We start from the raw sequence: 11,259 nt of genomic DNA on the forward strand, positions 1-11,259 counted from the left end.
GAGTAAAATGTAATTTTAAAATCTGACTTACCTCAACATTGCAAGAAGGCAGATTTTGAGAACTGCTGATTTTTATAGATGTTCGATGTACCCATCATTTGCTTGCATACAAGCTTCAGCGCGACGTATTCAATTCGCTCGCACGCGTTGCAACATTGCCACGTCCTCTCGAATCGTATTACGAGGTTCGGCAATACGATGTCGCAGTTGATCACAAAACACTTTTCACATTTCCCCACAAAAAGAAGTCTAAAGGGGTGAGGTCTGGGGACCGTGAGGGGGGGGGGCATCTAACTAGGCGGCCGCGGCCTGTCCAGCGATCGGGAAAAGTAATGTCTAAGCGTCTAGCCAATTCAAAAGGTCCTATTAAAGTGTCATTAACGATACCGGCCCACATGTTCACTGAAAACTGCTGCTGAATGGCACCGCGACGTATTTCGTGTGAAAGACCTCATGTCTAGTACGTAAAGTATACCACAAATTAATCGAAAAACGATTCTGGAAATTTGATCTCTCGTTGTGGATGATACGGCCATAATAACTGTTTCTGAAGAGTGCTCGAGCGAAACCGAGTGTTCCGGATCCCTTTCGACAATACCTAAAATATGTCCTTCCGTATTTTCATCCATGTCTCCGTTTGGGCTAAGATCTTCAGAGCGAGGAAAAACATTGCTAATATCAAGAAGACGTTCAGATAGTTCAACGAATCTTGGGGAAAACGAGGAAGAAAACCAAAAAACTCGAGAAAGGACGAATGTCAAACTGTTAAACACCAACAGTTCTTCCGTCGCACTTTATCGAATTTTAGCAAAAGGGGTAACAAAACTAGGTATTTTATTAAAACCAGACACAAATTCAAAGAAGTGGTTACATTATTCGTACCCTTTATTCTGCGCACATAATCATGTCGTGGTTCGTCAACTCAACTTTCTTTTTGTTGAAAACTTTAATAATTTTTTCTCAAAAAAGGTTGGATTTAAGACTCATATCAAATAAGGTTATTTTTGTTTACTTCGATGTATACTGTGACATTGGTATTATAATGGTTAAACTTCTAATACATTGTACTTACTTGGTTTCCAGTTTTGAAGTACCCTAATACTACAGCATTCTTCTTAAAAAAATTAAAAATAAAAGCAACTACGTACAGATTATAATTACAATGTATAATCCTAAGCACATAAAAGAAATTTAATTCGCAAATTAATGGTTTTACAAGTTTTTCTTTTATCTTGATAAAAAGACATATATTTTCAAAGAAAAAATGTGTTTTTATGTGTTTATATCCAATCCTTAAGAAAAATTGGTTCATATGTACTCATATTCCTATATTGTGTTTAATTCAGTTTTATCTAATTTCAAGTTATATTTTGTTTTAAGATCTTATAATGTCGCTGATAAGATAGTGTAATTGTCGCTATACGTGTAATTATTATTGATAATACTTTTTCCTTGTAATTTTTACATACACAATTCAGTAAAAGTTTATATGTATAAGTTTTTATGTACAATATGCACGACTGGGAAAACTGTACTTACTCCGAAATTAAAAAATAAGTAGGTATTAGTCATTGATAGTCGATTACAAAGAACACTATGAATACCTATATGGACAATTCCAGCTACCAACAAACATGGTCGTCAAGTAGGTATATGTACAGGGTGATTCACTATATTTTGACCCCCCTTAACTTTTTTGTTTTAAGTTATAAAAAAATGTGAAATACAAAAGTTGCACGATTTTTTATGAAGTTTTCGAAAATGATAGTAGGAAAACAAATGAAGTTCAAACAAAATGTGCGCGGATGTTAACTTTGTTATTTTAAATGGAACACCCTGTATATTTTTACATATTTGGATAGAATGTTCCCTGCCGAGCACAGTCATATATGGTTTGTTGGGTCCATCTCTAACAATAAGCGAGATAATATTAAAAAACGAAAAGAAGGTTTTTTATTAAGAAAGCAAGATATTTTGTAATTGTTGGACGTCTTTCAGGCATTTCTGCCTTTTCTCCAATTACGTAAGGATTTAGATTTATTTGTAATATATTTTGACATATTGAAAATTGATATAGTCCACTAATTAGGCCGTGAGAGGCCTATTTTATTTACTCATGGACAATGTTATATGATAGGCCGTGACAGTGACAGGTAATATTAGGACAATATTCTTATTGTTTCACAGTTTGTATTATTATTTTATTAAAATGGGTTACACAGAAGTAGAAAATTTAAATATTATAGGGATTAAGATAGAGTAGTTAAGATATTCTCCATACTTTATTTTAATTCCTAATAATATTTCAATTTTCTATTTCTGTGTAACCCATTTTAATTAAATAATAATACAAACTGTCAAACAATAACGTCACGGCAGAAGGTTATATAGAAGAGTCAATTTCCAGCAAAATTGATATTGCTAAAAAGGTACAAAGGGTGCAGGCTCCTGAAGCAAACACAAGCAAAGGGGCAACCTGTTCTATACATTTACCACAATCACAAAATGATTTCAATAATCCTTTGGCATCAAATTGCGGCTTTACCATAAATGTTAATGTTAATATTAATAAGAAGGTAGTTTGTAAGTTTGTAGCATTTTAGGTTATTTGTTGACTTATTACTGTTTCAAATTGGTTTTCTAATAAAAACTAGAAAAATAAACCAAACATTTTTTGTCTTTTTATGATTTCTATAAGTCACTAGTGGGTTATAAGTCATAACTTACTAGTGACTTATGACTCACTAGCGACTTATAGGCTCACATTATTCCTTTAAAACCAAATAAATTATAGTATCATTATTGACAAGTCTTGAATAAATACATAAGAGCCCCCAAAGTAATCTATTCTATTTAATCCATGAAGAAGAATAAATATAAAACAGTGCAGTTACATAAGTACATTATTGTGTAACAGATATATCAAAAATATCAACAATAGTGCTTATATTATCGAAATTAATATTACATCAATCAGATATTTTATTAAATAATTGAGACATATTGTAGACAGGTGATTTAATTAACATATTAGTTGTAGAAGTTTTACAATAGAAAGTACGTCGATTTCTGAATTACTCTCTTGGCACCAATAGTGCAAATTGATGCAATAGAAAATTACAGTCAACTGTATTTTTAGAAAGCTTGCAAAGCAAATTTCGGTATAATGGAGACCATAATAATTGACGTGTACTCAAGCTTACCCTTGAAAATGTTATATATAAAATTTTAAGCGTATTTATATCTGAGAAATTGCCCCAATTTCTGATAAAATATCCCAGTATGCTGTAAGCAGAAGAAACAGTCTATAATATATGGTTGTTAAAGGGTAATCCTGTGTCAAATAGTACACCTAAATCTTTAAAAGTATCACACCTATATTGTTAATGAAAGACCCTTTTTATTTGTGGATTGTATTTTTTTTATATCAGATATAAACAACTTCTTTGACGTAATTTGACAGGCTTGCAGGAGTTGCAGTTCGTAGGTCCTTTTTTATTGAGATTGGACTCGAAAAATGTATTAATGTCAATATGACAGTAAACAACCAACTCAAACAAAAACACGAAAAACAAAGCTGCTACGTCTTGACCAACACCTTTCTATAATAGTTTCATCCAATGTGTAGTTAAATATTGTACGGGTAAGATTCCTATGAAAGGAAACAACCTTACACTTATTCAAAGTAAGCTCACGATTATTATTACCTAAACACCAATTATGCACTATATCAAGTGCATTCTGTAATAACTCGCAATCCTGAACCGTATTGATCTCTAAATAAATTTAGATCATCAGCAAAAAATGTGGCACTGACAATTTAGCTGAGGGATCATCAGGAGGGTCCCAAATTGGATCCCTGGGGAACTCCTGAGATAGATATGTAAGTTTCAGATTTTACACCACCATATTCTATAAACGGACATCTATTTAATACATACGACTCCATCCAATGACATCAAAGCAAATGCGTCACAGACTTTAAAGGCCATTTCAAACAAAGCTATTCAGTATCGTTTAGCGAAATGGAAACACCGCTGGGAAAAGTGTGCAAATAGAGGAGGGAAGGAGGCAAGGGCCATTAATGAATAAAGTTAATAATAAAATTAAAAAAAAATAAAGTTTTTGGTTTTAAGAGATTGCCTTGCCTCCATATCTGAAGTAAACTTGATCCAAATCTCGAATTTGTAATTTTCGAAAAAAAGAAAATATACGTTCAAATTAAAACTAATTAATTTTCCAAAATAAGGAGTTATACTATTGAAGCAATTTGTCCAATTAAATTAATAAGTAACAACTACATGGAAAACTAGAACAAATACTGTTTTGTTGCAGATGACTAAATTGTATTTTTGATACTTGGGAAAGAGAATTAAACGTCGACATTTTATGACAGACTCTTTAACCCACGGTGTCTATGTCCAGAACCAGTTTTGGAACCAAGTTTACAGAAACTTTTTCAATTTTGGAACTGTCCTACGAACAACCAACCGTCAAAGCTTATTACACTGTGTTCCAAACACGCTGCTGACACAATTTTATAATCTAAATCCGTATCGTTCACAGCGAACGCAACGTATTACAAAAAGATGTACCGAATAGATAAAAATAATACAATTTACCGTTGAGCAGATACACTAAAAGCTCATCGCACTCAAAATAATAAATCCTGGGACAGGGCCGCGCCAAAAACCATCAAATTAAAAAAAAATACGTACCTTAGTGTAATTGCGGGAACATTGGTCCGCGCGTACTCTGCATAATTAAAACAAAAACCACACGGGAGCACGCCGAGAAGGATATCGCAGTGGGTGCGAGCACGACACTGCCGCCGCAGCGCTACGAAATGCCAGATATCGCAGATAAGGTCGACTGATAACGGCACACGCGGCTTTTCGCCAGGATTTCGAATGGAGACGCCGTTGATGTGGCCCTCCGCGGATTGATATTGTTCTGAGGTGGCGCAGAAATCAATCGGTTTCGTGAAACGGGAACGAACAGGACGTCCGGTACGGGGTGAGCCAGAAAATTCTCCCCCATCGCCTTGAATGTTTCGTTCATATGAAAGGATATGAAAAAAAATACGTCGATTTAGTAATAACCATGTGACGGTTTGTGAAAACGAAAGAGGTTATATTCTGATAACGGACCATATCGTTTTTTAGGGGATGATTTTTTCTACGCCCACATAGAAAACTTTCGGGACGAGAAATTTCAACCGAAATTTGCGAAACATCTGTATCTCTCGAAACAATTTTCAACTCTGTTAATCTGAAAGTTTATACCAGATTTTAGATTTGTTTGTATCATAATTTTGTTAAAAAATATTCAAGCAGTGGCGGCTAGTGCCGAGGGCTCAGGGGTGCCGACTCTCCTAGAAATTTTCATTTTAAAAAAATTTTAATTAAAATTTAGTTTACAACATGTTAAATTTGTAATGAGCAGTCAATTTAAATCGACTTGCAAAATATATTTAAAAAACAGTGAATACGTAGCTCGCCTCTAAATCTGTAAGGTGTTTACAGCGGTGGTCATGGTTACCGTCGCGCAGCAGTGAGAGACGGAGTGGCAGTAACGCATATTACTATGCAATTTGGGCTCTGTTTAGTCTATCCGTAACCAATAATAGCTACTCACCACTTTTTTTTCTTATTAGACGTAATTTGTTCACATGTACTGTAAAATCTTGTTACCTACGTAGTTATTGTTTCTTGTGTGTTTTAAAAAAATGTAAGTTTAAATTAGATTGTAAAGAGATACTAACAGCACTTGCAACTATCTATTGAAAAATCAACGGTACGGAAATGCCAAACTTGAATGAAAAAGTAACTGAAAAATTTATTTCGGACATAAGCAGAAGAATGGACTTTTACTATAAAAAATAATGTTGAGCACATTTTCCCTATATTTTAATAGTACTTGAAAATAAAATTTTCAATACTTTGGACCTAAATTTTTCGCCCTCCCTGGTACAGAAATCAAGAGCTGCCACTGGATACAAGTATGAACAAATACAATAGACCAGGCAAGTTAGACAATAAATCAGAAAATTCTTTCTGATGAACCGATCGAGTTGCGGTTTTCGGCATTGTCTTCGAAAAAATATCAGGAAAAAAGTCTATCTATTTGGGGCTGGATCGAAACTACATTGCGAGCGCATAAACTGCATCAATTTTTCCGAATTTTCTAAAAATGGTAAAAATTAACTAAAAGTTGTAGAAATTTGTGTGCACGGGTTTTCGGGGTCGGAGATTTCGATTCTGACACTGAAAAATATGCCCGACGGCCCTGGGGCCCCCCAGGGAGGCAAGGGGGGGCCTTCTGTAAAACATCGAATAGCTGAGTAATTGCCTTCTAAATTTCTACACTTGTCAATGGCGGAGATTTATTGCCCAGTAGCTCAATGCAGCTTTACTTGTATTTCATTTGCCCGCGCTCGCATTCTTCAACTGGGCGTATACATTTCTACCACCTCCACGTTTAGTTCGACCAGACCTGTATATATATGGGTATCGCTAAATAAATATGGGAACAAGTTTTTCAAATATTTCAATGCCGAGTTGCTGCGTCAGCGACCGAACCTGGTACATACTGTCAACCTCTTGGTTTTTCAATTGATATCGGAAAGATTATACCACATCTTCTATTCAAATCTGAATTAAGGAGGGTGTTTCTTGATCTGCAATTTATGAAGCTCAGGGAGCTCAGTGAAAATACATATCCTATAAATATAAATACTTCTATTTTAGTAATAGATGAGATAATGAAAATAATATAACTACTATCTTTAAGCTTATGGTACAGTTGTATAGGAGTTCTTAAAACTGAATTGAAATTCTTCTGCGACTAGTAATTTGTAAACAGACAGTTAATTGGGAAGCGGATAGTAAAACAACAGTACAATTTGTAAAGTTTTAATACAGTTGTAAAATGTTGTCCAAGATTGTTTTGTATTGGTTATAAAATTAAGCTATAAACGACCATAATATCTACAGCAAATCATTTATTGCACCACGAGTTATTTTAAGATTTATTGTTCAAGTTTCTAACTTCCCCTTAGATAATAATTAGCCATCTATATTCGCCTCCTTAGTTTTTTCCTCTAAGTTAGCAACATCTTGATCAGCAAAGGTATAATTTTTAGCCAGGTAATCGTTGAATTTGACGATGAAACTAAAGCTGATATTATACAAGTATTTTCTGTTACACTTCTACAATTCACGTTTTGAATAGCATATTTTCGAATAATGAAGCTGAACTTTCATTTTGATTGTCTACTGTGTGGACATTGGAGGTTAATTTAATTACTTTATTTTTATAATAATACAGGGTGTCTCATAATTAGCTGCCAACTCTGAACAGGCCGATTCTATGATCAAAACTAAGTAAAAAAGTTCATATGAACATGAGTCCGGAAATGCTTCCTAAGGGCACAGGGACCCATTGAAGAGGGAGGAATGGAAATCATTTTTTTGCAATATCTCTCAATCGCGTTGTGATAAATGAATGAAATTTGGTATACACAGCTAAATTTTGATGAGCAATTTGATGGACTAATCCATTTATTTCCACAAGGTCCATTGGGGTGGGTACGGGGGGGCCCTTGGTACTTTGCGTGTGTAACTTTTTCATCTTTGACTTTTTAACAAATTGGACAGCAAATTCCGTTTTCCCGAACTGTTTTACGTTAAAAAGGTACTCTTGTTTCAAATCGTTATCTTTAACGGTTTCTGAGAAAATCGCTCTTGAATTAATCCCACTTTGGTCAATTTCATAGTAATTTAAACAAAAAATAATAATAATAATTTAATACGTAATCAGTAATACACATTATTGATGTAGAACAATTATGATATGATGATTTGTTTATGGCTTTTGCGATGGTAATGCTGCGCGGCAGAACGCGAGTACGGCAGAAGGTTTCCAAACAGAAGGCTGACATCAAGGAGGACATTCCTCACTGTATTCCGCAATTTAGCTGCAACCGTCACTTTTCGAAGGGATCATAAGATGGAAACTTAATTTTGATAACAGACAACAAGCTATTTTAAAAACTGTTCAAAAAACCCTCCACCTTCTCTGATACAAAGTCTTGCCCTACGTGTAACACTTCTCGAAGCTATTAAGATGCTAAAACGGTTTTGACGAATTTCATTGGCTGCATCATTGATACGCTGCAGCAATTCCTCACGGGTATCGACTTCGGTGGCGTAAACTTTTTGATTTAGATATCCCCAGAAAAAGAAGTCCAGCGGGGTTAGGTCGGGAGAACGCGGCGGCCAAGCTACCGGTCCGTGCCTCCCTATCCACCGTCCAGCGAAATTTTCGTTTAGGAAATTTAGAACATTGCGACCACTATGTGCCGGGGCTCCATCGTGTTGAAAAAACATGTTACGTCGTAAATTTAGAGGCAGATCATCGAGAATTTGGGGAAGATTTTCTTGAAGTAAGTTTAAATAAAGATTTGAATTGAGACGTTGTGGAATTTCAATAGGTCCAATCAGAGTGTCGTGAATTATTCCCGCCCATAAATTTATGGAAAACCGTTGCTGGAAGTTTGTTCTCCGAACAACATGTGGGTTCTCTTCTTCCCAATAATGAGAATTATGAAAATTTAATTTTCCATTTCGGGTAAAAGTAGCTTCGTCACACCACAAAATTTTGGAAGCTTGCTCGTTGTCCAGCGACAAAATCCAGCGACAAAATTGCATACGTGGCGCAAAATCTTCTGGTATCAAGCCATGTACACGTCGATAGTGATAGGCATGTAGACCTTGTCGCTTTAATATTCTTCCAACCTGAAATGTTAGTAGCACATCTAATCAATTCTGTTAAGGAAATCTTTAAGATATGTAGTACCGTTGGCCGAGGAACATTTATTTGCCTTGAAATGTTCCGTATGCTAGTCGTAGGATCTTGTTCAATAGCGTCAAGGACCTCCGCTTCCCTATTAATCCTGGGACGTCCTTGACCCGGTGCCTTTCGAAAAGTGGCGGTTGCAGCTAAGTTGCGGAATACCGTAGGGAATGTCCTCCTTGATGGCAGCCTTCGGTTTGGAAACCTTCTCCCGTACTCGCGTTCTGCCGCTGCAGCATTACCATCGCAAAAGCCATAAATAAATATCATATCAACTAACTCTTGTCCCGTAAACTCTTCCATTTTTTTCGCTTAGAACTATTAAATTGGCAATCGGGTTGACAATACTTTGACATAAGAATACCTTGATAATTTTGTTTAAATTACTATGAAATTGACCAAAGTGGGATTAATTCAAGAGCGATTTTCTCAGAAACCGTTAAAGATAACGATTTGAAACAAGAGTACCTTTTTAACGTAAAACAGTTCGGGAAAACGGAATTTGCTGTCCAATTTGTTAAAAAGTCAAAGATGAAAAAGTTACACACGCAAAGTACCAAGGGCCCCCCCGTACCCACCCCAATGGACCTTGTGGAAATAAATGGATTAGTCCATCAAATTGCTCATCAAAATTTAGCTGTGTATACCAAATTTCATTCATTTATCACAACGCGATTGAGAGATATTGCAAAAAAATGATTTCCATTCCTCCCTCTTCAATGGGGACCTGTGCCCTTAGGAAGCATTTCCGGACCCATGTTCATATGAACTTTTTTACTTAGTTTTGATCATAGAATCGGCCTGTTCAGGGTTGGTAGCTAATTATGAGACACCCTGTATAATATAGTACATTTATAAAATTTATGCTTGTTTCCACCAACTGTTTTAGTGATTGCTTAACGCTAGAGAAAGAATAACTTATGCTGAGTAACCCTCTTGATTTTCACCGAACCTTTTTTCTTCTTAACTACCGATCTTTAGTGTACAAAATTTCAAAATTTCTTGGAATCAAGGCATCCACAAGAAAACACATATATGTATGTATATCTAAAAGTTGCGCTGTTGCAAGCGTCTTTCATTTCCTACTTACGAATTTCAATTGTTGGAAATCATTTCAGGTCCTTATTCGTTCCCAAGTTAAGCAAATCTTACCTATCTTGTGCCTAATCGAAGGCTGGTGGAAATGTCCATTAGAAACACGTGGCAACAGTTGCAACTCTTTGTTGATTTGTCATCGTTGAGTTCGTCAATAACTTCGATAGGTTCTGTATCAAATTGTTACAAAAAATGGTGCCTTTACTTCGACACCAAGAACAAAAAATAACGGCTTAGATGGAATGCATTTAGTGGGACAAAGGCATCGTCTACTATGAATTGCTTCCAAAGAATGTAACCATCACTGGATGGATTTTAATGTCAACAACCGTGTTGTCTTGAGGCCATAATTCAAGAAAAAAATGTAGAAGCCATAATCGAGTAATTTTACATGTGAACTCCCGTTCCGTGTCATACTGATCAGTTGAGAAGTTATTCCACAATCCACATCCACCTTATTCTCCCAAACTTGCTCTATCGGATTTCCATCTTCTCCTCTCTCTATTCTTTTATAACGTCACATTTTAAAATTGATTTCTTCATGACCAAGCCACTGGATTTTTTCAGGAGTGGAATAACAAAAATGTCAGATAATTGGGAACCAATCGTAAACAATGTAGAAGACAATAAAAACACCTACAAACTGGATCAACCCAATAATTAATTTATGAAAATAAAATTTCTTTATCTTAATTTTTCTACATTTCAAGAGATCAGGTGAAATGTTTATTAGGTAAAACCAATGAATACATGAAATATATACCTATGCATTATTAATAATACTGAGGAACATTTCACCGAAACCCTATACAATAATCATTGATTATGTTATTAATAACTTATTTAGATACCTCTACAACGAATTTTTTAAATAATTTAATGCCTAGATCGACCTCGTGATATTTACACGAAAGTTCAGCATATCGTAGTGACATTTAAAACAATAATTAAATGTGAAACACCCCGCCAAAGTTGCCCGTTCTTAATTTCATTCAACTCTGTTTACTAGGCTCTTGACATACAACGTATCGCCCCTTTCACAGAACATAACTGCTTCTATACAGACTTGATATTTGTAAAACAATTAAATGTTGATGTTTTTTTATTATTCTAAATAACTGTAAAATGTTTTGTCAGCTTAAAATAAAATCTGATATGGTGGTGCCAAACAGATAGCATAAATATATCAAACCTCAATTTTATTACTTAATTTGATAGAATAATTTTGTATATTTCCTGCCTTGTTCTTGTAATGTGCCATTTATTTTGCATAGTGTTCCGATAATATGTTAATAATAATAATAATAA

General features: G+C 35.0%; 1 protein-coding gene across 2 annotated transcripts in view; it reads right to left on the reverse strand.

Moving 5' to 3' along the window:
• The window catches only part of LOC108910603 (phospholipid-transporting ATPase ID), a 128,980-nt gene that overhangs the window by 72,987 nt on the left and 44,734 nt on the right, over positions 1 to 11,259 (reverse strand). The window contains exon 1 of one of the 2 annotated variants that reach the window (XM_018715273.2): positions 4,719 to 4,840. The exons of the other annotated variant lie outside the window; for it this stretch is intronic. The gene's annotated coding sequence lies outside the window, so the exon portion shown is untranslated. Of the gene's footprint in view, positions 1 to 4,718; positions 4,841 to 11,259 lie in introns of those variants that run through there. 2 annotated transcript variants of the gene reach the window in all.

Source organism: Anoplophora glabripennis, unplaced genomic scaffold (assembly GCF_000390285.2).
Source record: "Anoplophora glabripennis isolate ALB-LARVAE unplaced genomic scaffold, Agla_2.0 scaffold232, whole genome shotgun sequence".
In the NCBI taxonomy this organism is placed as follows: domain Eukaryota; kingdom Metazoa; phylum Arthropoda; class Insecta; order Coleoptera; family Cerambycidae; genus Anoplophora; species Anoplophora glabripennis.